Source organism: Ochotona princeps, chromosome 20 (genome assembly GCF_030435755.1).
Source record: "Ochotona princeps isolate mOchPri1 chromosome 20, mOchPri1.hap1, whole genome shotgun sequence".
Lineage (NCBI taxonomy): Eukaryota > Metazoa > Chordata > Mammalia > Lagomorpha > Ochotonidae > Ochotona > Ochotona princeps.
The window spans coordinates 20,218,791-20,244,129 of record NC_080851.1 but is presented as its reverse complement, the minus strand read 5'-3'; the positions used below and the strand labels follow the sequence as shown (position 1 = coordinate 20,244,129).

The following is a 25,339-nucleotide window of genomic DNA, read 5'->3' as shown; positions in this document are numbered from 1 at the left end:
TCTGGGATGCAGACTGCCCACTTCCCCTCACTCCCTCACAAGGCAGCAAGTGCTGAAGTGTTCTCTGGAATCCCTTTCACACAAGTGCTGCTATGATGTGGCTATAAGCTTGGATGCTGAGTGTTCCCCTAAGGTCCTATGTGGTAAAGTCCTGGTACCCAACATGGTGCTATGGAAGGCACGGGCGCCTTTGGGAGGTCTTCAGTCCTGGGGGTGTGCCTTCAAAGGTAGTTCTCGTGAGAGGCTTACTATAAAATCCAGGTTGGTGCTGGACTTTCCCCCACTGCTTCCCACCTCACCATGTGCTCCATCCTCCACGACTGCTCTTCAACTGCCATTTGCCACCCACACCCTCAGACACCATACATGTGAATTCACTTAGTCTTGGACTTGTCCTGCAAAATTACAAGGTTTAAGTAAGCCTTTTGTTGTTGTTGTTACAAAGTCAGTTGTCCCACATATTTCATTGTAATGATGAAAAGCTAATGCTATTCATGAGGAATCTACTTTCTAAGCCTAAATACCCACTCCACCAGCCCCTCCTCCTAATACCATCAAATAGAGCTAAGATTTCAGCACAGTAACTGGTGGGGGACACAGACATTCAGTCCACAGCAATTGCTATCTAGTATTACTTGCCTTCTTATATCTCAACCTTGTCCATTCTATCACTGCTGTCTTTGCAGTTCCAAGAATGCTGGACACATAAACAATGCATTTGTATCTGTGGAATGAATGAATGGATGAAACAAATTCTGTTAGCACCAAGTCGTCATAAATCTCAGATTCCCCATGTGTGAAATAAGTTAAAAGAAATAGGTTACATGCCAAATGGGCACTCCACAAAAGATCAGTTGTAATAGGATTTACTGAAGGAAATAGAGTATGTGGTTAAAGGAGTTTGGAAACCAACAACAGTAGAGGAAACAAATCTCTAACCATAGGCTTCTCAATCTCTAACATGCTGATGGACAAAGAATGCAGCCAGATATCTTATTTAGAGCTCCCCTTCCAGCAGTCACCAAAACCTTCATTTACAAAGCTCCAGCCTAAGTTTCCGCAACCCTGCCCATAGCCATTTATCACACTTTTAAAGCTCTCGATAAATATTTGCCCCAAAGCCTTTGAACCTCCCAACAAAAGGATCCCAAGGTTCAAAAGGGTTTTTTTTTTGTTTGCTTGTTTTGTATTTTTTTTTTAATGACAACTGTTCCCCCAGAGATAACCTCAACAGAGGTGAAGTCCAACCTTCCACACAGCTCTGCCTGTATGGCCTTTAGCAAGTTACTTATTTTCTCTCCGATTTGAGTCCTCCTCTCTATAAAACGGGAATTGTAATAGTTGGTCCCAGGAACTGCAGTGAGAACGCAATGAAATAACCTAGAGGCCTGCAGAATGAACACAGCGATAGCTAGCTGTACTTCAGTTATCCACAGATATTCCTGCACTTTGTTTTCCAGTCTCAATGTCATCACTAAGTCGACTTGAAGAAGTCAATCCCATCCAGCCTGAGGATCAGCACAGGCAGAATCCAGACTTCGGATTCCATCAATGTTTTCTAAACCCTCGTTCTTCAAAGCTTATTTCCTAGCCCCATGACACTTAATAATTTCCTCCAAACACAAGAAAATCCGTGAAATCACAGGTTTGATGTGCTTGGTGTAGTTTTTCAAATACACATTAAAATGAATAATGAACTCTAAGATGTTTCTTAAAAGTCAGCATTAATACCTACCTCACTTTCAAGCCACTCTCTGGGAAATACTAACAGGATTTCCATCCAAGACTCTACTGCTAGTAAGATTCTGTATTTTTGCTTCTGAAAAATCACAAGCTAATCTTTGAAAAATCACCCGAGCTCCCTAAAACATAGAGTGGTACAGACCACCATGTGGGTTCTCTTTAAATTTAGATTCAAATAATTAACATTATGTAGACATCATAAGTGAATAAAAGTACCAAGTTGACTCTCCGACTTTCCAAAGAGAAAACGACAACTAGAATTCTTTCTCTCAGTTCAGATGTTTCAATTCCTTTTCCTCTGTCAAGCAAACCATCCTACTTATGGAAATTCCTCTGTAGTTCAACTGGAAGATTAAAAACAACATCTCTGTAATGTGCAACAGTAGCTGGGAGAATCAGGTAGAAATATAGCAGAAGAGAGAAAGCGTGCCTCCCCCTCTGTTCACTGATTCATTCTCCCAGTGTCCATGATGACCAAAGGTGAGCAGGGTCAAAGCCAGGAGAAAAGAACTCAATTGACAGCTGCCATATGGGTGGCAGGAGCCCAGTAACCTGAGTCATCACCTCCTGCCTCCCAGGGTGAACAGTAGCCAGGAGTTGGAGGTGGACATCAAACCCAAGTACTATGATATGGGATGCAGGCATCTGAATCAGTAGGTTAAGCGCCTGCTCTGGCTTTTCTTTTTTTAAGATATGTATTTGGCTAAGACTTGTTTAAGTTCTAAAATTACAACTCACAAAAATCATGATGGCACCTCGCCAAGAGCAAGAAGAAGAACTCCTGCTCCTTCTGCAGGAACAGCACACATCGTAGCACTATGGCACTCCCAGACAGGATAACCCCAAGCCACCTTATCTTGGGTCTGAGGCAATCAACACTGAATGAATCAACTCACTTCAATAGAACATCACCCTGCTTCAGAGGCCAGCAAAACCGAAGTTAGTAGGCAACAAAAAAAAAAAAGAATATTTTACACTAAATATAAATAAAATAACCAACAATGCTATTCTGCAAACATTTCACCAACTCCAGTCAGCCCTTCACGAGGAAAAATGAGTGTATGTGATAGCTGATAATATAGTTATCCGTGCTTTTAACTGCAATTACTCAAACGCTCCTTTAATAGCTGTCACTTCTTCATTTCCAGGCTGTAGCAAATTATAGCTAGAGAAGATGGGAGCTGACAGCTCACTTCTGCCATGAATGGCATGCTCTCCCACTTTCACAAGGCCTGTGGTGCCTCTCATACAACACATCCACTGGGAGCAAGAAAATCCCACTGAAAGGTGTAATGAAAACAACAGTGCCCAAATCTGCCAGTGTGAGGGTGTCAGAAACTCCAGACAGGCTCCCAAACCTCCACTCATTCTTTCTCCAGAAACAAGAGAAGAATGGGTTTTTGCTGCGAGTATCCCAAAGAGATTCTATTAGCATAAAGGATGTTGTGTATGTGTGTTGGAAGGGAAGTACAGTGGTTTTTATTTGAAGGGAATTGATATTCCAAGGTATTAGTACATTAACCTCATCCTCTTAGGGCACACACAACCCAAGGGAAAAAAAACTGGGTCAAAGACACAAAGCCATCCATAAAAAAATAAAATATTTTTTGAAGCTAAAATAGCATCTAATAAAAAAAAGGAATGATCACTTTTGGCACCTGGAAAATGGTGCTGCCTGTCCCCAAATATTAAAATTGTATGAATACAAAAATAAGCCTGAAGAGGCGCATTGAGGACTCACGTTAATGAATCTGGTTACGTGGCTGTTCAGCTGCCTTCCCTGCACCACACATCTGACTCCACACAGGGACGGGGCCAAACCAGTGAACAAAGTGCGTATGCTCAGCGTCCAGTCACATCTGTGTCACCAGGATGAGAGAAAGCAGAACCTTGCGATGACATTTCCTTGTATAACACTGGTTCTTTTTCAAGTCAGCATGTAGCCTACAGATCAAAACAATCAAACATAAAGGCATGCTGGAAAGACCCCCAGGAAAAAGATTTCACCCTTCATGTTTTCAGGAATTCAAAGCCTCAACAGATGAAAGAAGCAAAACACAAATTAATTGCTGTCGGGAAAGGGAGCTTTTGACTTATAATTAACATTCTGTCCTCACTCCCAGTGCAGCAGCAGGCACCAAGCGATGCCCGGTGCTGACGCACCTCTCCTCAGAAGGCGTCACCTTCCTTCCTCGGGCTCTCTCTATTCTCATCCGAGTGTGTTTAAATTTAAGAAGCGGTCTTGGCAGGCTGTGCAGTGCAATGATGCAAACAGTGTAGGATGGTGCCACCCAGAACTGTGTGAGTGGGAGGACAACCAGGAAATCAACTTTCCTCTACTCAGCACAACTCCCTTGGGTCCCAGGAAGGCTGTGGGCCCACGTTCCTGGTGGGTTACCTTCTCCAGTAGAACAAGAGAGGGGGAAGACGGGAGAATGGCCACTCCCACGGTGGAAGGATTTGCCTTAATGCCTGAACTTACACTGCCAGCATCCACCTTGTCTTCTTTCCCGTTCTCTTCTCTTACTGATTGAACACCCACAATGGGGGCTCCTGGCTGATGGATAGGATGGCACAGCCCTTGCTGCAGTCAGAGATTGGGAGGAAGGGATTGGTAATGGGTGAAGCATCCTAGTGGGCCCTCCCAAATCCACTGGAGCAACTTGAAGGAAACATCTCTTAAGTGTTCACTACCAAGTACCAGCAAGCAGGCAAAGGGGTCGGTCACTCCACCCTGCCACCTCTTCTACCTGGCTACCTGGGAGAACACCCTGTTGGGTAGACTCTGTACACCAGGCAGTACACATGATTCAGAGCATGCATGAGTGACCTCCCAAGTACAGCACAACATGGGAGGGGCACGGTCACAGTGTCAGCCCCAACAACTGGACCCTGGCCTCTTGATCCCAAATCCAGGGCCTGTACCACCAGACCCCAAAGAGCTCAGCCAAAAGCAGCATCTCCCAGGAAACATGCCTTTGGTGCAACACAGGTAACATAAGGCACATCTGTCATCCATCCATTGTCAGTCACGGTGCCTTCCAGGTGTGGCCTGCCTCATTCTCTATGGCATCCAGTGCTCCCAGGAGGAGTTCATGAAAGAAGCCCACAAATGAAGCAGCACTTTTCAGGCAACTGCAAGAAAGACACCTGTCCCAGACACCTTTTTTTCTCTCTGCAGAGAAAACTCAGACCCAAGAAACCCATTCTGGTACAGGGAACCTGCAATGTAAGTTACCATGCAAAGAACAGAAAATAGTGTGAATTATTTTTAAAGACGTAACCTTGACCACATGAAATGATATGGTCTTTGACAAAGGTAAAAAATCAAATACATACGGTGCAGATCACCAGCACCCTGAAGGACACAGGATGCCAGCTGTGAGTTCATTGGTGACCCCAAACAGTCTCTCACAGCTAACAACAGCCAGGCCATACAACATTGGAGTGTAGAGCAAAGGTTTGCAAGGAAAAACCTTTTTACATGAATTTCAGACATGCTGAGGCCAAAAAAGCAAATCTCTTCTGTTCATGGCTGACATTTCTCATTTATCTTCACAACAACACAGACATGATTTCCATTTTCATGAGAAGAAACAGAATCTTTCAGGCCTTAATAAAATCTCACTAAGTCACACAGCAAGTGGCTGGTGGGTCATGCCAACCTGCATCTCTGTAGACCTGGATCCTCCAAGGCAGCTCAAAAATGCATGTAAGGGAGTAAGCAAGGCCAGGACAAGCCCAAGCGATGCTCCCAACGCAGCCCTTCCTGATGTGGACAGCAGAATCAATGCAGCCAGCAATCATGTAACTCACACCCACCCATGCTGTGTGCTAGAGGGACCTGGTGTTGCTCAATATGAAATAGATGGGACACCTGCTCGACTCTCCCTTAAGCTGTAGGAGTACAGAAGTTCTTTGTCAGTGCGCCAACAGGCTCAAGGCAGTTTATGCACCCAAAATAAGGACCCTGGTACCGTGCCAGAAATAGAATCTGCTAACGCTACATGTAGGCTACCCCAGGGAAAACTACATACAGCCTTTCACTAGGGCAACCATGTACCAAGAAAAATAAATAATCAGACTATCTAGACAGAAGCGGACAATGTCTCTGAGCTGATGTTTGAGAAGACCCAAACATCGCTAAGAGTGGGGGCTTATGAGGAGCAGGTTATCTTGTGAGGCTGTGTAACTGAAATAGGAACTGAACAGTACTGAAGTGTGCTGAGTGTTAGATGAATCAAGAAAATAGTTTGTTAAGCAATAGACAAACAGTACTACAATGATAGTAATGAGGAACAGTATTAGGGAGTAGTATTAAGAAATAGTTCAATAGGGCCCAGCGCAATAGCATAATAGTTAAAGTCCTCGCCTTGAACGCGCTGGGATCCCATATGGGAGCTGGTTCTAATCCTGGCAGCTCCACTTCCTATCCAGCTCCCTGCTTGTGGCCTGGGAAAGCAGTTGAGGATGGCCCAGAGCATTGGGACCCTACACCCGTGTGGGACACCTGGAAGACGTTCCTGATTCCCAGCTTTGGATCGGCGAGCACCGGCTGTTGCGGCAAATCATTGGACGGAAGATCTTCCTCTCTGTCTCTCCTCCTTTCTGTACATCTGCCTTTCTAATAAAATAAATAAATCTAAAAAAAACCAAAATAGTTTAATAATAAGTGAATGTTTAGCAATAAAGAAAATAAAGCTAAGTTAATGGCAGAAATATGTAAGTGTTAAAAAGATAGCATTAGGTGATTATAGAGATTAAGGTCAAGGGATAGCATTAAATAAGTAACTAGTAATAAAGTAATTGAACATGTAGGTGTTAAGAGACAGCAATTAGTAGAGGGTTGGATAAGTAAAGGTAATTAAAACATAGGATGAATGATGTTAGAATGAGGCTGATTGATCAATTGCTAAGCTGATCGCTAAGTTTGGCTTCTGTTACCACAGCTTTGCTTGCTACAAGGGGAACCAAGGTAAACCCATGACAGGTCTTGGGCAGGCCTCGGGCAGGCCTCGGACAGGCTAGGCCTAAGTTTCAGTCCCTAGAATTGAGGCACCCTATTCCCCAAAGTGGGCTGAAACACATTCTAGACAGAGCTGACCAATCAGAGGAGACTTGAAAGGTCCCTAGTCATCAGGTGGTCGTGACAACAGAGGCTGACCATTGGGGTGGGCACAGATAAGAGAGACCGATCACCAGAGTGGTCATAAATGATAGAAACTGACCAATTACAATCTTGCCAATGCCTGTTTGTAGAATCAATGGCTCATTCCTAGAATTGCAGCCAAAACCCTATATGAACTATATGAAACGTATGGTCAGGGTCCTTGTCATGACTCCACTGCATTGGATAGACTTGGACCCTAGCGTGTTAGCAATAAAGTTCCTTTGCTTTTGCATTATCTCCTCTGGAATGCCTCTGTTCAAGGCGGTGGGATAAATTCTGGACCCAACAATCTGTGAAGTTTTAGTTCAGATTCATCTCCCAAAGGGCCCAGTGGGTTCCCATCCCATCCTGTGGATCCTTCCAAAGTTCCAGAATGCGTAATGGGACCTGACAACTAGCCACTGGCAGGATCCCACAATGGGGAAACAAAGGGTTGTTTGGTGATTTTATTGAGGGAGAAAGCAGGAGTGGAAGGTAAGAGAACATGGTTCCAAATGCCTGAACAAGCTCCCCTCCACTTTTTGGCCCTGGCAGAGAACTCAGACCACTGAAGTTTGGTGTTATGTGTGCTACTTGGCTGAATAGAAATGGCTCAGTCCAGCACTCAAACATCAGGAAAAAATCGTTCCAGAAAGGAAGAGCCAAGCCACTATCAAGTTTCAGTTGTGAGCTGAAACCCCCAATAGCTGCTAGAAAAATAATATGCAATTACAGCCCAGAACTGCAAATGATCAAGGCCACGGTGCTCTCAGATGGTAATCAATGAAGTGTGGGTAACCACACACATGGCGAAGATCCCAACCACTTGAGTGTGTGTGTCATGGATGCCTGAAGGGGAAAGAAGAAATGAACAGAAACTCTCACTTCAACTCTGGCTGTCCTGAGGATGAGGAACAAAGGGAATGGAAGCCATGGAGCTAATCCAAGACTATTTTCTATGTTCTCCCAATGTGTGTGTCCTGTAGGCTCCTTGATGACCAGGAGAGAATTCTAAGTAGACACACGAGTAATGACTCCCTTGCAGATGGCCATGCAATGACAGAATGCTGGATTCCTCCCAGTGTCAGTGCAGTGCAGTGACACTGAGGCCGTGACCAAGGCCTCCTCGGCATGAGACCAATGCCATCTACCTCCCCTCATCTGCTACTCCCTGTGGCCCACATCTAGAAGCTCCTCAGATGCAGGGACCCCAGGCTGGGCCAGTGTTGTGCCAAGCTGGGGACAGGCATCCCTGCAAGGAGTGTCCCTGCAGGTCTAACGCAAGCAGCCATCACACAGATTCCTCCGAAGAGCCTGTGAGAAGGACACAGCCTCATCTGTAAGGCTCAATGCTCTGCTCCATTCTACATCCACTGAATACCTCCACATGAGAACATCTGCCTGAAGTGCCCCTGATTAGTGAAGGCAAGAGGCAGGAGACAGGGTGCAACACAGCACAAACAGCACCAGCTCAGGGAAGCCCTTCACGTGCCAGGCAGTGGGTGCAAGGGAGTCCCGGAGAGCTCCCAGAGAAGGCGAGCAGCAGCTGTTTCAGGCGAGCAGCCAGAACAGGTCCTCCACAAAGAGGAGGCTGCAACACCTCTCTTTCAACCCAGGGAACTGCCCAGTGCTCTCCTGGGACTTCTCTGCTTGGCCTTTGCTCTGAGGTGCATTTTAACTTATTTCACCAAAGTCAGAAAGCTTCTTTTTTTAAAAATTTTTCACTTCTTTGATTTTACAGATTGTTTGTTTTATTTAAAAGTCAGAAAGGCAGACATGCAGAGACCTTCTCTCTGCAGGTACTCTCTCCAAATTACTACAATATCCAGGAGACCTGAGCTAGGCTGAAGCCAGAAGCCTGAAACTCAAACCAGGTCTCCCGTGTGGGTGACAGGCATCCAACTATTTCAGCCTTACCTACTGCCTCTTTTTTTTTTAATTTAAAGATTTATTTATTTTTATTGCAAGTCAGATATACAGAGAGGAAGATCTTCCATCCGATGATTCACTCCCCAAGTGATCCCAACGGCTGGAGCTGAGCCGATCCAAAGTCAGGAGCCTCTTCCGGGTCTCCCATGTGGGTGCAGAGTCCCAAGGTGTTGGGCCGTCTTCGACTGCTTTCCCAGGCCACAGGCAGGGAGCTGGATGGGAAGCGGGGCTGCCAGGGTTAGAACCGGTGCCCATATGGGATCCCACACATTCATGGTGAGGACTTCAGCAGCTAGGCCACTGCGCTGGGCCCCACCTGCTGCCTCTTACGGTATGCATTAGCAGGAAACTAGCATCAGAACCCAAACCATGACTCAAAATCAGACACTCCAATATGCAATGTGGACACGCCAATGTGTGTCTTAACCACTGTACCAAATGCTGACCCAAGTAGCAATTGTGGGCTTTTACAGTCACTCACTGGAGAACAGCCATATGTCCCTTCTCCCCACAGGCAACTTTCTGAGCATACTGGAAGATGGGCACCAAGAGCTACAAGAGACAACTCCCCCCAGAGTGAATTCTCTTCATCTCTGAAAACAACTCCCAGCTGAAGTAATTGTAGACTGATTTCTCCCTTGGACAGCAACCTCAGTCTCCAGCTCCAGAAAGCAAAATAGGCCAAACCCACAGAGGAGCCTCTCACCTCCCCCCTCTTAACTGCCTCATGACCCTGGCCCTGTAAGCTCATCCAGGACTCAGGGACGAAGTGCCTCCCCACACGCCGACAAAATGAAAAGCAAAATATCAGGGAAACAGAGAGTGAAAGAACTGCCTGTGGAAGGATTAGAAAATAAATTAGAGGAAACTCAAAGGATTTAAAATCCATCTGAGATGCACTGGGAGAAAATCCCTCTTGCCTTGGAGGATCAGGTTCAGGTTCAAACGGGGGCAATCAAGAGATGGCAGCCCCCTGCAGGTTACCTGAGTAGACTCTGCCCCGAGGTGTACGATTCTCCTCTCCTTTCCACTCTCTCTGATGATGCTTCTCCAAGTGGAGCCCCGGGCCCCTTTGCATGAGAAGCACATGGTGGAGTGGCGAAAGCTCAGCCTCCTCCGTGGACACAGCTGGGTGGCCTTTAGAAGTCTGAGAATCACAGAACTGGGTGCTTCATCCTTGTGAAGTGCTGGTGAGACCCGTGCTAAATCACTTATTTAAATTGCTGCTTAAGTTTTCAAGGAGATCTTAGTGGCTGAATTGATTCTTCTAGAAATTGCTGAATCCCAAAAGTAGCAACAACACAGTCATATTGTGAACCGCTTTTAAATGATGTAAAATTCACACAATGGAGCTAGGAAGATTTCCTTCAGAGCATAAATCTGATCCTGTAGCTCCCTTGGGTAAAGCAATTCAGTGGCTTCTTACAGCTCTTTTAAGTTTATTTCTATATTTGAGAAGCAGAGAAAAAGAGAGAAAGTTTCCATCCACTGGTTCATTCACCAGATGCCCACTGCCACCAGGACTGTGCTAAGACAAGACAGGAACCAGGAACTCAATGCAGGTCTCCCTTGCAGGCGGCAGAAACTCAGTCATCCAAGCCATCACCTCTGCCTAAGACTGTCCACATTTGTGGGAAGTTAGTCAGGACTCGGAGTTGGACAGCGAACCCAGGCACGCTGAGGTGGGAGGGTGGCGTTTAACAGCCAGGCCCAATGCCCAGTGCTGTCTCTCTTTTAATGCAGGCCCAGAGCAGCAGTTTCCATCCGTGTTTCCTCAGTCCAACCCAAGATTGGTGTGGTCCTTGTTCCAGGTCCTCCATTCTTTAGCTCCTACAACATCCAAGGTTGGCATTCCATGCGACCTTCACAGGCAAGGACACCTTGCCGTTCCATACTAAAGGCTTTTCTTTCTCTTTCTGGACCTCCCAAGTGCATTAATCCCCCTTTGTATGTCCTCCTTACATTAGTTCCTTTCCCCCTCCCTCCCATCAGCACAGTTTAAAACGCCACATGCATGTGGAGCATTCTTTGATTAATGTTCAGCCCATAAAAGCAGGATCAAATTTACTCCTTTTCAAGGATTGGAAGCTGAAAGTTTCTGTATGTCCAGCATACCACAAGGTGCACAGCAGGTGCTCCAAATCAAATGTGGAGGCAAGAATAAACCAAGAATAGCAACTGAACATTTAAAATAGACTCTAACCCCCCTACTGAAAATTGTGGACCCTAACAGCTTTCCAACATCTGAGAACTAAAGTCCTTCACTGCCATCACCTCCCCTCTTAGATGCGCTCTTTCGTACTTAAGACTTAAAAGCATGGGCCCAACTCTCTTCTACATGAAAGAAAAATGAAAGTCAACACTAGCATTGCTATGATGCGCCTTCTCCAGGCCTTACAGGAGTAGCCTGTTGATCATCTAAAGGATACAGCATCCTAAAATATAAACTCAATTTTGTGATGACTTCTAATATTCTACACACCCTCACAAGCCTTATCATTCTTAGCACCAGGTACCAAATCTCAGTCTGCTTCACCACATGTTTTCATAGGCTCGATTTGCTGGCAGTTCATCTGATCACTTACAGAATGGCCTGAAACAAGTCAGCCAACAATACTAGGCCATGTCCATTGCAGAGCAACAGTGGCTCATGGAGCAGGTCAGAGAACTGACTTGCCACAGTGTCCTCCCCTCTGCCACCTGCAGGCAGCCAGTCACAGCCGGGGCAGCAGTTTGCTGAGGAGCAGCTCTTTCTCCACCACAGAACGTGGCCCACTAAGCTCAGTACTCCAATGAACAGGTTCAAAAGAGGCAGCAATGAGCCCCATGTGTTAATGGAAATCTGGCACAGGCCAAGTGTATTATATGGTACGCAGCAAACCAAACGGCTTGACTTGGAATCCTCATGAATTTGGACAGCCAAATTCTCTGACATCTAAGATCCCTCATTTGTAAAATGGGTGAGTTAACAGGTCTGAATTCACCTTTAAAGTACTTTGGTGTGAATATAATTATCCAGTGACTGTGAATCTTTACTTCATCTCAGGATCTTTATACATACATACCACATGGGATTCTACTTAGAGCTACACCTGACAGACTCATGGAGAAAAGAGTCCGTTTTGTGTGTATACGAGCTACTACCAAGGAGTTGGTGACCTACTAAGCTATGTGCTGCTCTCCAGGAGGAGCATTCAGTAGAAAAGCTACCCAAGCAAACTGGCTATAGCCAGGAAGAATGCACACAGATGCAAACAGGTGGCTTCTCTATCAGTGGCCATCAAACGAACGGTCCAACCCTGGACATGCCTGAAGGCTGGCTAATTAATACGCTGAGTCAACAGAGCTGTACCGGGTCTGTGCACTTGAGTCTGTCATTATCCTCCTCTTATTTTTTAATTTGTATCCTCACAGTCCACTGAACTGGCTCCCATGAAAGAAGAGCCTGTCAATGAATGTTTCAACAGTCCCCTGCTTTCAGGAAGGTCCCAAATGACTCAAAAGCAGACATTTACAAAGTGTTACTGCAACCTGTGGGTTTCCTTTACATGCTACATGATTATCTGGAAGCCAGCTTAACTGACTTCACTCCTGCTGATGGCTCCTCCACCCTTACTGCTGCACACAGGGCTGTTATTCAGGCCTGGACAAGGATGGAGAGCCCCAGAAAGGAGACAACTGGGAAAAGGAAAGCGTCCCCCAAGTCCAGAATATCCATTCTCTCCCCACAATGTAAAATAAAGATAAGTAGAAACAAGGAAATCCTGCATTAGCTGGAATTTCACTGGGGATAGATATCTATTTACAAAGGCTTTTCGTTGAAAGCACCAAAGAGCTAATATGATTATGTCGGTTTTTAAAATTCAGAATAATAATTATTTATTCCAACCCGTATTTCAGCTCTCTGCTTCTATATTCTTGAAGCAAACTAACAATGTAGTCAAGGGCTTAGGAGGAATTAGAGGTCATTTAAATAAATGAAACAATAAATGTGTGTGTTTAAATGACATTGGCAAGATATTAGAATAAAGAAAAAAACTAAATAGAAACTACTGAATTACTAGTAGCATCAACATTAATTGTAAATCCAATCCAATGCATTTAAGGTATCCCACTTTCCACCATTATCACATCTCATCATATCTCAGCAACTTCAAGAAATAGGGGCATAACACTTCCATTTGAAAAGCACAAAAATTGACATTAAAAAAAGATGGTCAACTTTCCCCCAAATTACCCAAAAGGAGACTTAAACCATCAATTAAAAGGTATAAGGATGCTTAAAGAAGTTTGTGTCTGTCTGGCACAGAGTTTAAAACATGGCTTGGGACACTTACATCCTATATAGAATTCATCCTAAATATGAGCTCAGGTCCTAATTCCACTCTCAATTCCGGCTTTCTGCTAATGCGCATGCAGGAAGGCGGCAAGTAAAGGTTTTGGCAACTGGATCCTTGACAACCATTTATGAGACTGGATCAAGTTTGAGACTCCTGGCTTTCGTCGAGTCCATCTTTGGGCCAGAGTGAACCTGCACATGAATGGGACTCCTCCCCTTTCTTTCTCTCCCTCACCTTCTCCCATTTCTACTCTGGCTCAAATAAGCAAAATAAATTAAAATGAGACCAACACTGTAATGGAGTGGGTTAAGTCACTGCTTCTATTGCAGCATCCCATAACAGATATAACTGGCACGCAAATGGGATCCTGGTGCTTGCAAGGTGAAAACTTTGACCACTTGGCTACCATGACAGGCCAAGCAACCTCACTTCTGATCCAGCTACTTGCTAATGAGGACAGAGGAAGATGGCCCAAGATCTTGGGCCCCTGCCACCCATAAGTGAGATCTGGATGGAGTTCCTGGCACCTCACTTTAACTCAGGCTAAACCTGGCTTATTGTGGCCATCTGAGAAATAAACCAGTGGATAAAATATCTTTCTCTCTCTCCGTCTGTCTCTCACTCCATCTGCCTTTGAGATCCTTAAAAACAAATAAATAAAAGGTTAAGAAAAGATAAATAAGAAATGTTTTTAGGCTAATGGAAAAAAAGTAGAATTAAAAAAAATTATTTTGGTGAAAAAAATTAAAGTCCATGCATAGTTTCTTCATTTAACTCTAAACCTCAATGATTCCTTCTTTTTGTTTTCCTAAATTCAGCGGGTCCTCAAACACTTCAGGTTTGGGCAACGTCTGTATGCAAGCATGGTGATCACACCCTGCTTTCCTTTGCCTGTGCCCAGGCCCTGACTGCCCTCCAGCTTGGGGTGAAGGAGAAAGGTGGGGGCGGGCCAACCTGTCTTCAAGTTACATCAGCCTAACAAACTCACTGCTTTATTTATTCATCTAACCCAAAACGGGTGTTTATTTGGTTAAGCCTAGAAGGCAGAAGCCAGCAGTACCCTCTCCCCCTGACACTTCTCCCCTGCTGCACTATCTAATCTGGTCTCCATGTTGCCTCGGGACTTAAGGTTCTTACGGAACCCTGAATGCATCTTTTTCTTGCACAGAATCCTTCAATTTCTAACTAATCCAAACTCCAAGGTCCCAGCAGGGCCTACTGACACAGGGCTCTCTCCAAACTCCCCTGCATCACACTGATTGCCATTTCTTCTGGATATAACATGTTTTTTCTTTTAACAATCTGCATCCTAGACCTTCCACCAACGTGAATTCATCTGTGAGCTCCTCCCTCTGGGACCCACAGATACTCAGCCTTTATCTGCCTCCATATGGCTATTCTTAACCTCTGATACAGGCTGCCCTACCAAGACTCCACCACGGAACACCCTAACTGCAGGATGGAAATATAGTCAAAAGGGCTGCTGAATGAATGAGTGAGCAAATGAACGAATGAATGAATGAAGCATCGTCAAAGGGGCTAAAAGCTCAGTAATCACACAAATTGAAAATATTCCTGTGCATTGTAAACGTAAGTCCCACTTTTCCTTTTAAATAATACAGAAAGCTTTATTGAGTTTCTATCACAGAAATTTAAGCAAATGTTTCTCAAAAGTCTTCACTGAAGACTGGACATTATCAGAAAATGGTTCCAATAAGTCTAGGCATGATAGAAACATAGTCACTCCTTGAGCAAAAGTTTTGATTTACTGCATTTGGTGTTGACACTGCTATGAAAATGACAAGCAGTGGTGAAAACAGGATTTTGCAGCTGACAGAACTGTCTCTTTGATTCCAAGACTCTTCCATGATAAGGAGAGCTATATGATGACACTGCGAGTGTGCATGTGTGTCTATTTCTCACATACACACAAACACACTTGCTGTTTAGAACCACTGCCCCGCTGGTTCCAAACAATGCCAAATCAAATTTATAAGTGATCATCACTTTGCAAGTGGCTCACAGTTGGAATAACTAGGGCATGGGTCCACTACAAAAATCTAGGAACTGAGGGAAACAGGGCAGTGTTGGGGTGGGCAGGAGTCAAAGAAAAACCAGGCTTACCGAGTTTTATTGGAATTTACTCCTCACTCAGCCAAAAATGTGCAATTTGACCAAAACCCCTCTGCTAGCTCTACCTCCCAAGCCACATGCCACATGACGGCCAAGGGCAAAGCCAAATGTGGTTGTACATTTGGGTTCAAAGAGCTCAAAAACATGGGAAAAAAACAAAAGAGAGAATATTTTGAAATGCCTTACACTTCAAAATTAAGGGTAATTGTGTGTAGCAGCCTGGAAAAACATAGCTCATCCAGTACTGCTCAGGCACTGCACACCAGAGCACACAACACTGGCACTGGAGATGCACTTTCAGACTGAAAAAAATAAAAAGGCACAAAGCACGGAAGGAAGGGCGGAGGGTAGCTGCAGGCCCAGTGACTTAGAAGAAGGCTGCTTCCTTGGGAGCTCACAACGCAGCAAGCTTTCCATGTCACTTAAGCCACTAGGTGCTGCTCTGGGCTACAACAGCAGCCGAATGGAGAAGGCAAATAAAAGGTTGACAGATAATTACATAAGAAAATAGATGCGGCAAGCTTAGGACAAAAATCTAACAGCCGTTGCTGTAGGAAAGGATTTCACATAGAGCAAAACCTGCTGCCCAGTCCCAGCCACACTAACGGAATCTCCATCTCCATCACTATCCGACTAACCAAGGTGAATTTAGCCAGCAACCAAGGAGGCGAGGAGGCGCTACATCCAGGTCACCCCTTGCCTTGCAGACACTGCCTTGGTCCTGAGACCTGACAGATTTGGGCTTACGATGTTGAGTGTCCTAACTTAGTTTCAACTTTGGCCCCCCACCCTCTCTTGCAATGACCATCAGGGTCACTTTGGAGCCACCAAAAAAATAAAAAAGATCAGATAGACCAATAAGGAAAGCTTAGAACAGACAGGAAACAGTCACCTTGAACTCCCATATACCTTACTAGGTAGGACACAAACTTACTCCTCACTAAGGAATTGAAGATTTCTCTGCACACCTCTCCTAAAACTGTTCTGCTCCCCAATTGTTACCATATGACTTGTTAGAGTTATAAGCCTGCTTGGACTATCCTAAAATTCGCATAGTTCTGTAGAAATCATGCTTGAATACTATAAGCTGCTAAATATAAAAATGAAAATAGACACGAGACAGCTGAATAGTACCCTATAACTATTTTCAGGTGTATACCAGCCGGTTGTGTATAATCTAAAATCAAGATGTCAATGAAGTAGTTACAGCATGTAGTTAAGAACTTGCATATTCTAACATATTGGTTACTCAATACTATGTCAATTAACTTCATGATGGAAGTTAAAAAAAATGTTGAGTGTCCCCCTTGGGGCTCCCTGTGCTCCAGGCGTGGCTTACAGTCTGGTGATGTTGAAAAAGATGGGACCTTGACAAGGTGGAATACAGTGGAAGGAAGGTCCTTTAGGTAATTAGGGGACAGTTCCTGGGAGACCCTGAGTTAATTTGCTGGAGAGCAGGTCATCATTAAAAACAAACAGAAGCCCTACCCCAAGTTCTGACTTCCTATCTGGCTGTGTGATATTTTCATGAGCTCCACTGTAATGCTAGGATCTGACACAGCTCTGTTTTGGGGGGAGGGCTTGGAGGAGGCCTCATCAGAGAAAGTTCCATGCTGTTTGGATTTTCAATCTCCAAAATGAACTGAATAAAACTATTTATTTCTAAGTACCAAATCTCGGGCACTCTGTTAAACTCACAGCAAGTAGATTAATATCCTGAGTTGTTACCTACCTTCCTTGTGTGATTTATCTTGCTCCTACTACATCCCAGTTACACCTCATGTAGTCACCAGAAGTCAGAATTCAACGTCTTGATAGAAAGCAGGCACATAAATATATCAGTTGCAGTACCCTCCAATCAGAGTCCCAGGTAGAAACACACATGAAACTCAATCTGGAAAAACCATTTGCATTAGGAAGACAACTGCATTGCAGGTGTGAAGGAAGCTAGAGAGGAACCTTGGAAAACACAAGCAATAAACGAACCTAAAGACAAGCCTCCCAGTCCAGTCCGTGAAGTCACCAGCTTAGACTAGAAGGAGTAACCAGGAAATAGGAAACTGAGACACTTAAAACCACTCTCAAAAGTCTAGACAGTCTGATAATACACAATTAGTCTAACAAAGCAGCGGTTCCCAACTGGGGGCCGTCTTGCAGGGTGGAGGGGTAATGCATGGGAACGTTTTGGGTCATCACACACTGACTACTGCTACTGGCATCCAGTGAGGAGAGCCCAGGGAAATCTGTAAATATCCCACTGAGCACATGACTCCCTTAAAACAAAGACTCACCCGGCCAAGAAAAGAGAAGCGTCAATAGCTCCTGACACCGGATGAAATAAAAGGTCAATAAAATGGGCAATAACCTGCAAGTAGCAAAAGAATAGCAGCAGCAGCCTCAGCCATCACCCAAGGGAGAAACAATCCTGGTTAACAGACTCCCATCACTGGTTTCCTAAGTTGGTGTAAATTTATGGAGCAGGAGAAGTTGCAAAAGTTATGACAAGCAGGAAAACACCCATTTCCCACCCAATCGGTTCCTGTCCTTTGCCTTCTCCGTGACTCATCCACAGAGAGGGGAAAAGTGTTGGCTGGAGAATGTGTGTCCATTCTCCTTGGCAAAGATGGTTCGCATTTCATATTAATAAACTGCATTCTGGTCATATGCGTCAGTATCACAAACTTGATTGATGGGCATCCTGTCACCAAGAGGGAAAAAAACCCACTGCTTCTTTAGGCTAAGGTTAACTTGAGAATGAGCTCTCCCAAGGGAGGAATCAATGCTGCAGAACCAGTCTCAGAGGTAGCAGGGACATCTCTGGGAGCCATGGCAACCGGGGCCACATCCAAGGGCATTGCTAACAAGGTACAGGCATGGAGTGTCTCCCTGAATGTCTGCAGAATAGCTCACCATGGGGACCCTGGCCTCAGCAGCCGGCAAGTCCAGGAGAATCCAGAAGAACTAGGCATCTGTACAAGGGAGAATAGGGGGTTTGAGGCTCACAGCCATGCTCCAAATGCCTGCCCATGGCACCTGATCTTTTTAAGCCAGGCTTATGAGAGGGGTTATCAATCCTGTCTCGGTTATTCCCCATCACTCCCAAAATGGCACTGTGGAAGAGTGTCAGCGTGTGAAGACAAAGGCACAAAGTTCCTATGACTTCAACCCCCCCACCCCCACCCCCACCCCAGCGATAATTCTCAGTCAGCGCTGGCCTGAACGTCGCTCCCTCACACCGCCACTCCCCATCCGGAAGTGCAGCCCGCGCAGCATAAAGCAGCCCTACCTAGAGTCAAGCAACTCGTGTTCCTGCTGAGAAAGATTTTGTTCCCTACATTAACTGTGAGAACTAAAATAGCCAAAACTACAGTTTCAATTCCTAAAATTGAGATTCCAATAATAATCTTGCTCAGATTCTGGAAATCAGAACACGAAGAATCATCTCCTTCTATTTATACATGTGACTAATTTCTCTACTCAGCACTATGCCAGGTTGTTGCTGCGCCTAGTTCTGTTTGATGAGCTAGCATTCCTTCTCCCACCTATACTCCTTCACTGTTCAGCCCACTGTAGGCCAATGACAAAATTCTGCTTAAGTTGTACCTGTTTAGAAAAAGGGTAGTGAACACAATGCTGTAACATACAAGCAGCTGATGTGATCACAGATCATGCTATGGTTCTGGCAGGCTTCTGTTCTGACCACTGAAGTTAAGGTCTGGAGCCAGTGTGATGACTTAATTGGCTAATCTTCCACCTTCAAGAGCTGACATCCCACGTGGGTGATGGTTCATGTCCCGGCTGCTCCACTTCCCAGTTGGCTCCCTACTGGATGGGAAAATACTGGAGGGATGTCCAAGTCCTTGGGACCCTGCGCTCCTATGGGAGGCCCCGGAAGAAGCTCCGGGCTCCTAGCTTCGGATAGGCTCCTGCCATCGTGGCCATTTGAGGAATCAATCAGTGGATGAAAGGTCTTTCTCTCTGTGTCTTTCCTGTCGGTAAATTTGCCTTTCCAATTAAATACAAATTAAAAAAAAATAAATAAGAGAGAAGACATCACAAAATTTCTCCCTTCTTAGATAGATAAATAGATTAGATAGCTAAGGTTCTACTTGCTAGCACTCTAACAGCCTAAACCACCCAGGGAACTCACCATGTAACCTGTGGGTGCCTGCAGCTCACAGCCTGACTTCACGAAACGTGGAAAGGCTATGCTGGCATCCTGGGAGGCTTTCGTGGGCCACACCATGCCTGGTTTTTGGCCTTCACCCTTCTCACCTTTTGGACAATGAAGTTCTCAACCTTGGACCTTCTTTGGATGGCCAGTGAGAATGCTACACACAGTCACACACCACAGCAGCATGACTGCCACCACAGAATACGACAACTGTCGCCAATCTGTGGATGTCGCTAACTCCATGCATATGCTAACAGGCGAGGAAAAGTCAACCACAGTGAATTCCCAAAGATCTCAAAAGCACTCCAGGACAACTTAGTGTGAAACAGTTTGTGCAATGGACTTCACTCAAGATATTTTTGGCAAGCGCAAGAGTTCATGTGGGCTTCCAATTCCTCTGAGATGGTGGCATCAGGGACAAGCATACTGTCACCTTCAACATAAAGCAGCCTTCTAAAGACTTAAGCCTGCACCACATCTGGCTCAACATTTGGAAACAGCATCTCTTACAGGGGGATTAAACCAAGGTCATTCTGCACAGCGGGTGGGGCCAGGGGAGTTAAGTATCTCTTAAATTATGGTCCACCAGATTCCTTTCATAAGAAATCTCTGGCAAGCTGATTGAAAAGGCAGACTCTTAAAGCCCCTGGAATTACTAAAAAACAGTTTTTACATACATACACAAATAAATAAACAAACCAATATTGAGCGACCCATTCAACTTGAAAATTCAATATGTTTGTGTGCGTGTGGTATGTGTGTGTATGTGGCTTTTAAGTTTTTTTTTTTTTTTTTTTTCATGTTTTGTTTGGCTTGATTTTTTTAGTATCTGTTTTTTTAAAACATGATTTTTCCCCTTCCACCATCTTCTGTTTCATGTTTCAGACTGCTGGTGTGGACCTACTAGATCGCTGTCATGATCCCCTCGTGCATTGTTTCAGCTTGAAAAGTCATTAGTCCAGTTCACTAGCCAGAAGCAGAACTTGAGTTACACAACCAGCAACAAGCACTTCAGCCTTCATGAGGCAGACAGCTCAGAAATCCCCCCACCTTTCCAAGTTCATCAGCAAGTTTAATAAACCAAACCATCCACTTGGATGGCTTTGGGCATTAAACAGTGGTTTTCAGACTTCAGTTACAAACCTTCATGGCACCCATCCTTAGGTCAGGGCAGGACACGTTACCTCCATAGCAAGGACCACCTCTCCACCCTTAACACCAGGCAAAACAATGCAGTCAGCAAAGTGCACTTGCAGCCCAGCTCCGGCCCTCCCCACCCCAGCCACATCCTCTAGGCAAGAGCTTCAAAGCCCTGCCTGCCTTTCCCACCTAGCCCCACTCAACTCACACCAAACAGCCAAAGAGAGTAAACTGCTTCTCTGCAGTACTGCAAGTTCATAAACGCGTCTGACTTCACAGCACTTTGAGAAGCCACTGTCTCCCCAACCCTTTCATTTGTTTTTCTCCTGGGCATTGCTCGTCTCACTTCTCCCCTGCATCTGCCGCCACACTTCTCTTTCTAGCTTTGTAACTGCCTCTCCTTTACCTTCACTTCCACCTTCTGGGAAAGCAGAATGAGACATCATGAATGCTTCCAACTCACGTGATTTACACTAACGTCCTTCCTCCAAGGATGGTATTCCTTTGGCCAAAACTAAAACAACCCTGGCTCTGAGAAGACCTACTCCGAGGAGTGTCATGAAAACACCGGGTGTGGAGTTGCAGTGTTATCCACAAAGCTTACTGGTTTTCTGCTCTCCCAAGGAATCGCCTCTCTAATCCTGCTTCAGTACGAATTCTCAAAGAAGGAGTCTGTGTGGGGGAGAAGAATGGCTGAGAACTCGGGAGAGGATCGATAAAAAAATGCCTTTCCCCCAGCCCACCCAACCCCAGCCCAGCCCAGGGCTTCTCACTCGCTCCTGAGGCTGCCACGTGGTCTTGGTGTGTTTCTCCAATAGGTCTCTCCCAACATCGACATCTCTAATTCAGTCAGTCAATAAATATTTATTGAGCAACAAATACTTATGAGCTAGTAATCCATCTAGGCTCTGGAGCTGTAAACGAGATAAGGTCACAGCCTGGTGGAATTTCCATTCTAAGGAGCAAGACGGACAGTTAAACACGTTAGATGAATATATCGTGCTGGGGAGTACTGAGTGAGAAGAGAGGAATCTGAGTAAGATCAGAGGGTGCATGGTTGCTGTTTCCCAAAGCCACAGGAAGGCTTCCTGCAAGTGGACAGTTCATCAGAGGCCTAAAGGAAAATAAGGAAGTTAGCCATCTGGGCATGTGATGGTGACAGAAACAGCATATGCAAAGGCCCTGGGGCTACAGGTAAAAGAATAAGTATGTGTGTTGGGGAGAGCACTAGCATTAGGACCAGCCATCCCATACCCAATCAGGTCCTGAGTTTCTCCAGACTATTTGAGGGCTGCCCCATGGAGCCTGCCCCTCCTGACACCTACCAAGCTTCTTGCTCTCTGCCCTTGAGGAAGGCTAGCACTGAGGCATTTACCAGTCCATTTAGTTTGTCAAAAACAATTTTAAAAAGCTTGAGTACTGAACATAAGCAGAAAAGAAAGCCAGAGGAACACTTCAGCAGGGCCTGTAAGGGACAGGAAATGTACTATTGTGTCACCAGCTAATGCCTAGAGCCATTCAAAAGTCTTCTTCATGACTCATCTCTATTTCAAGACCACCCAAAGCACCTGACGTCCTCCAGAGTTGCCTTTCCGGTTTTTCATGGCATTCCAGGGAGAGTCACATCCCAGCCACCCTGAAAGGTCCAGACCTGAGCAAGTATCCAAAGCTCACCCTTGGTGTCACTGCATACTGACATCACCCAAGGAGAGGCCCCAGCCTGATTACCAGAACAGGCAACCTGCGTCAGAGCATGCTCCTGAGCTGCTCCTGTGTGAACACGTAGCCAACCCTACAACGGATGACAATACATCCCATCTTCCGTACTCATTTTCCCCTACAACAACAATACCTATGTCCCCTGCTAGTGCTGCCACAGCTCTGGAAATGACTCCCCATGCTCTCCTTATTGGCTGCAGACAAATTACTTCGTATGAGAACTCCTTCTGGTGCATATCTTGATTGAACTCACCAAGCAGTGGGCCCACAGCATGGGGTGGGTTAACGATAACACAGAGAAAAGGGTCAAAGGTTGGCTATAAAAAAAAAAAAGAAGTCTGCCCTTGCCTACAAAAAATGTAGCCTTTAACTTACAGCCCCCAGTTACATAAACTGGGTGACAATAATCCTTGAAATAACCTTGAAGAGCAGACCTGGAGTTGAGATAATGCGAAGAATCTGACCACAGAGGCCCTCAATCCTGACTGCTGCCAAACTTTGCAACCATAAAGAGAATATGGGCACTGTCTATCCCCGGAGTTCCCCAACAGACTCTCAAGAGTTGGTACTTAAAAGACACAACACCTTCCAAAAATTCCTGCAAGGTACCATCTACTTCCCCCTGCCCCGTCGCCCACAGCGCAGACAGCGCCAACCAGGGGGTACTCCAGTCTGCACACACTTAAACTACTGTCTTAGGTTTCCCAAGCCTTCACCTTAAAGCAGCAGCTGCACTAGGCATCCTAAAATCTTGCCCTCAGGGAGTCCCAGGAGCTGTCCAGAGGCCCTCACTGCGGGTCACCACGGGGTAGGGGGTAGGGAGGCGCTAAGCCCGGCAGCTTTAGGTCGGTGCAGGTCTGGTCATCAACAACCAGATGCCAACTTCAAAAGGGCCCCTCGGCGGTTACTCGGCGGGAAGCCCACTGGGGGCCTAGTCCCTCGCAGTCACACACTTTGGCGCTAGCGAGAACACAGACACTCACGTACGTACACACACACACACACACACACACACACACACACACACACACACACGCCACCTCGCGCGCGCCAGCGGCACAGCTCAGACTTCTCAACACCACACACCAAGCGCACCCCCGGGGCCGGCTGAGTTCTCTATTTCCTCTTCCTCACTGCTACTCGGGCGACCGCGGCCGCCCCCTCTCCGCTAGGGTTCTGGGGAAGAGGAGCGCCCGGTGCGGCCCCTCTCCCATTCCGGGTTCGCCATCGAAGTCGGACCCCCCACCCCAACCTCTCCAAGAACGCCTTTCCCGGGGACCTCAGCTAACTCCCCAGGTGGCGGGTACTTGCTAACCGGAGCCTTCAGCGCTCCCCGTTGCCCACACCGCCCTCTGGCGCCCCTGTGGCCCCCCAGCCCGGTAGTAACCCATCACTTCCCCCGCCCAGGAGCGCGTTCGCCGGGGGATTCCCTCCTATCGCCCGGCGCCTGAGAAACCCCCGGAGTCCCCGCCGCCAGACCCGTCTCTCTCGCAGCTTCCCGGGTCTCCGACCCCAGAGCTCCCGATTCTAACCTCCTGGCCTCACACTCGGCGGTCCCCAACACCTCAGTGGCAGCCGCGAGGCGCGTCGGCGCCCCCTCCAGCCCGCCCAGGTGGAAATATCTCCGCGGATTCCCGGGCCCCGGCCCTGCGCCTCAGCGCCTCAGCGCCGGCCACCCGCACCCCGGGTGTTCCTTCGGTCCGCCCCGCCGCCCGCTCTGCCCAGACTTCCCCAACTGCAGGGTGCCCCGGACGCGCCCGCAGCCCTCACCCGGCCGGACGCCGCGGCCACCTCCGCCCGAGCCACGGCGCCCTCAGGGAGGAAACAAAAGTGTCTCCGCGGCGTCCGGAGTCCCCTAGAGTAGGGCAGGGGGCCTTCCCCCTGAGCCCGAGCTCCAGCCCCCCTTTCCGGGCCGCGCTGAGGTCAACGAGCCGGGGCGCGGCGCCAGCCCAGCAAACTTTACAAACCTGCCCGAGGTCGCAGGACAGCAGCGGCGGCGGCCAGGCTTCCAGATACCAGAGCTCTGGGCACCCAAGACTACGGAGAGCGGGTCCGGGGGCGGAGGGAGGTCTGTAGCCAGGTTCCGGGCCGCGGCGGTGTGTGTGAGTGTGTGTGGCGCGGGCTCTACCCGGTACCCATCCTCACCCGCTTCTGCTCGCCCAGAACACGCACTTACACTCCGGGTCGTCCGGCTGCTGCGCCGCCGGCTGCTGCTGCTCTCACTTCCTCTTCCTTCCTCCTGCTGGCCAGAGACACATTTTGCATCTGCAAGGCATCCCGAGAGCAGTCGCGAACTCTCCTACCGAGCGGACGCTGCGGAGTTGCCGCCGCCGCAGCTGCTGCCGCCGCCCCCAGCACCTGCGCCCGGACACGCGTGGTTGGCACGTTCGCCTCCCGCCCGGGCGCTCAGCCTGCCCACTGCACTTTGCCTTGCCCGCGGGTGTGGGGGTGGGGTGCCCACGACTTTTTGAAGTCCCCCTCCTTACAGAGTGGGATATATCACACACAGTGCGTGCCTCACATTTGCTATAAATATTATGTGTGCGCGGGGCATGACTTCGATGAGCTCACACCAGGCGTTTTGCAGGCACTAATTAACTCCGTCACCCTCATAGCGCCACCCCCGGGAGGCCCAGAGCGCGTGGCAATCTTTTTATATGCTTTCATTTTTTGGCAAATGGTTCGGGATTTTTCAAGGGAAACTTCGGGGGGCTGTGTTAGAGCTACTTGGAGAGGCGGTTGTGTTGGCTTGGACGCTGCGCCTCTGCCCTTGAACGACGTTTCAGAAATCACAGCTGAAGGTTTCCCCCACCTCCATCATCACCTGTGCGTTGGCTGACCCACAATGAAACCACAGGATTTATTTCTGATCCAGTGAGCCGGGGACTCCCTCGTTTTTGCATAATTGTGCGTGAAACAAGACGTCCTACCTCCCAGTTTGGCATTTAGGAAAATGTATCTAATTCATGCAAGCTTCTTGAAGCATTTTTAACGCAGAAATCTAGCACAGCG

General features: G+C 47.0%; 1 protein-coding gene across 3 annotated transcripts in view; it reads right to left on the bottom strand.

Annotated features, from left to right (window-relative positions):
* Positions 1-24,791, bottom strand: part of ELMO1 (engulfment and cell motility 1) — a 497,188-nt gene extending 472,397 nt beyond the window's left edge. Inside the window, exon 1 of one of the 3 annotated variants that reach the window (XM_058677989.1) lies at positions 24,504-24,791. The gene's annotated coding sequence lies outside the window, so the exon portion shown is untranslated. The other 2 variants (XM_058677988.1, XM_058677992.1) reach the window with 2 other exon arrangements.
* Positions 24,792-25,339: the final 548 nt, after the last annotated feature.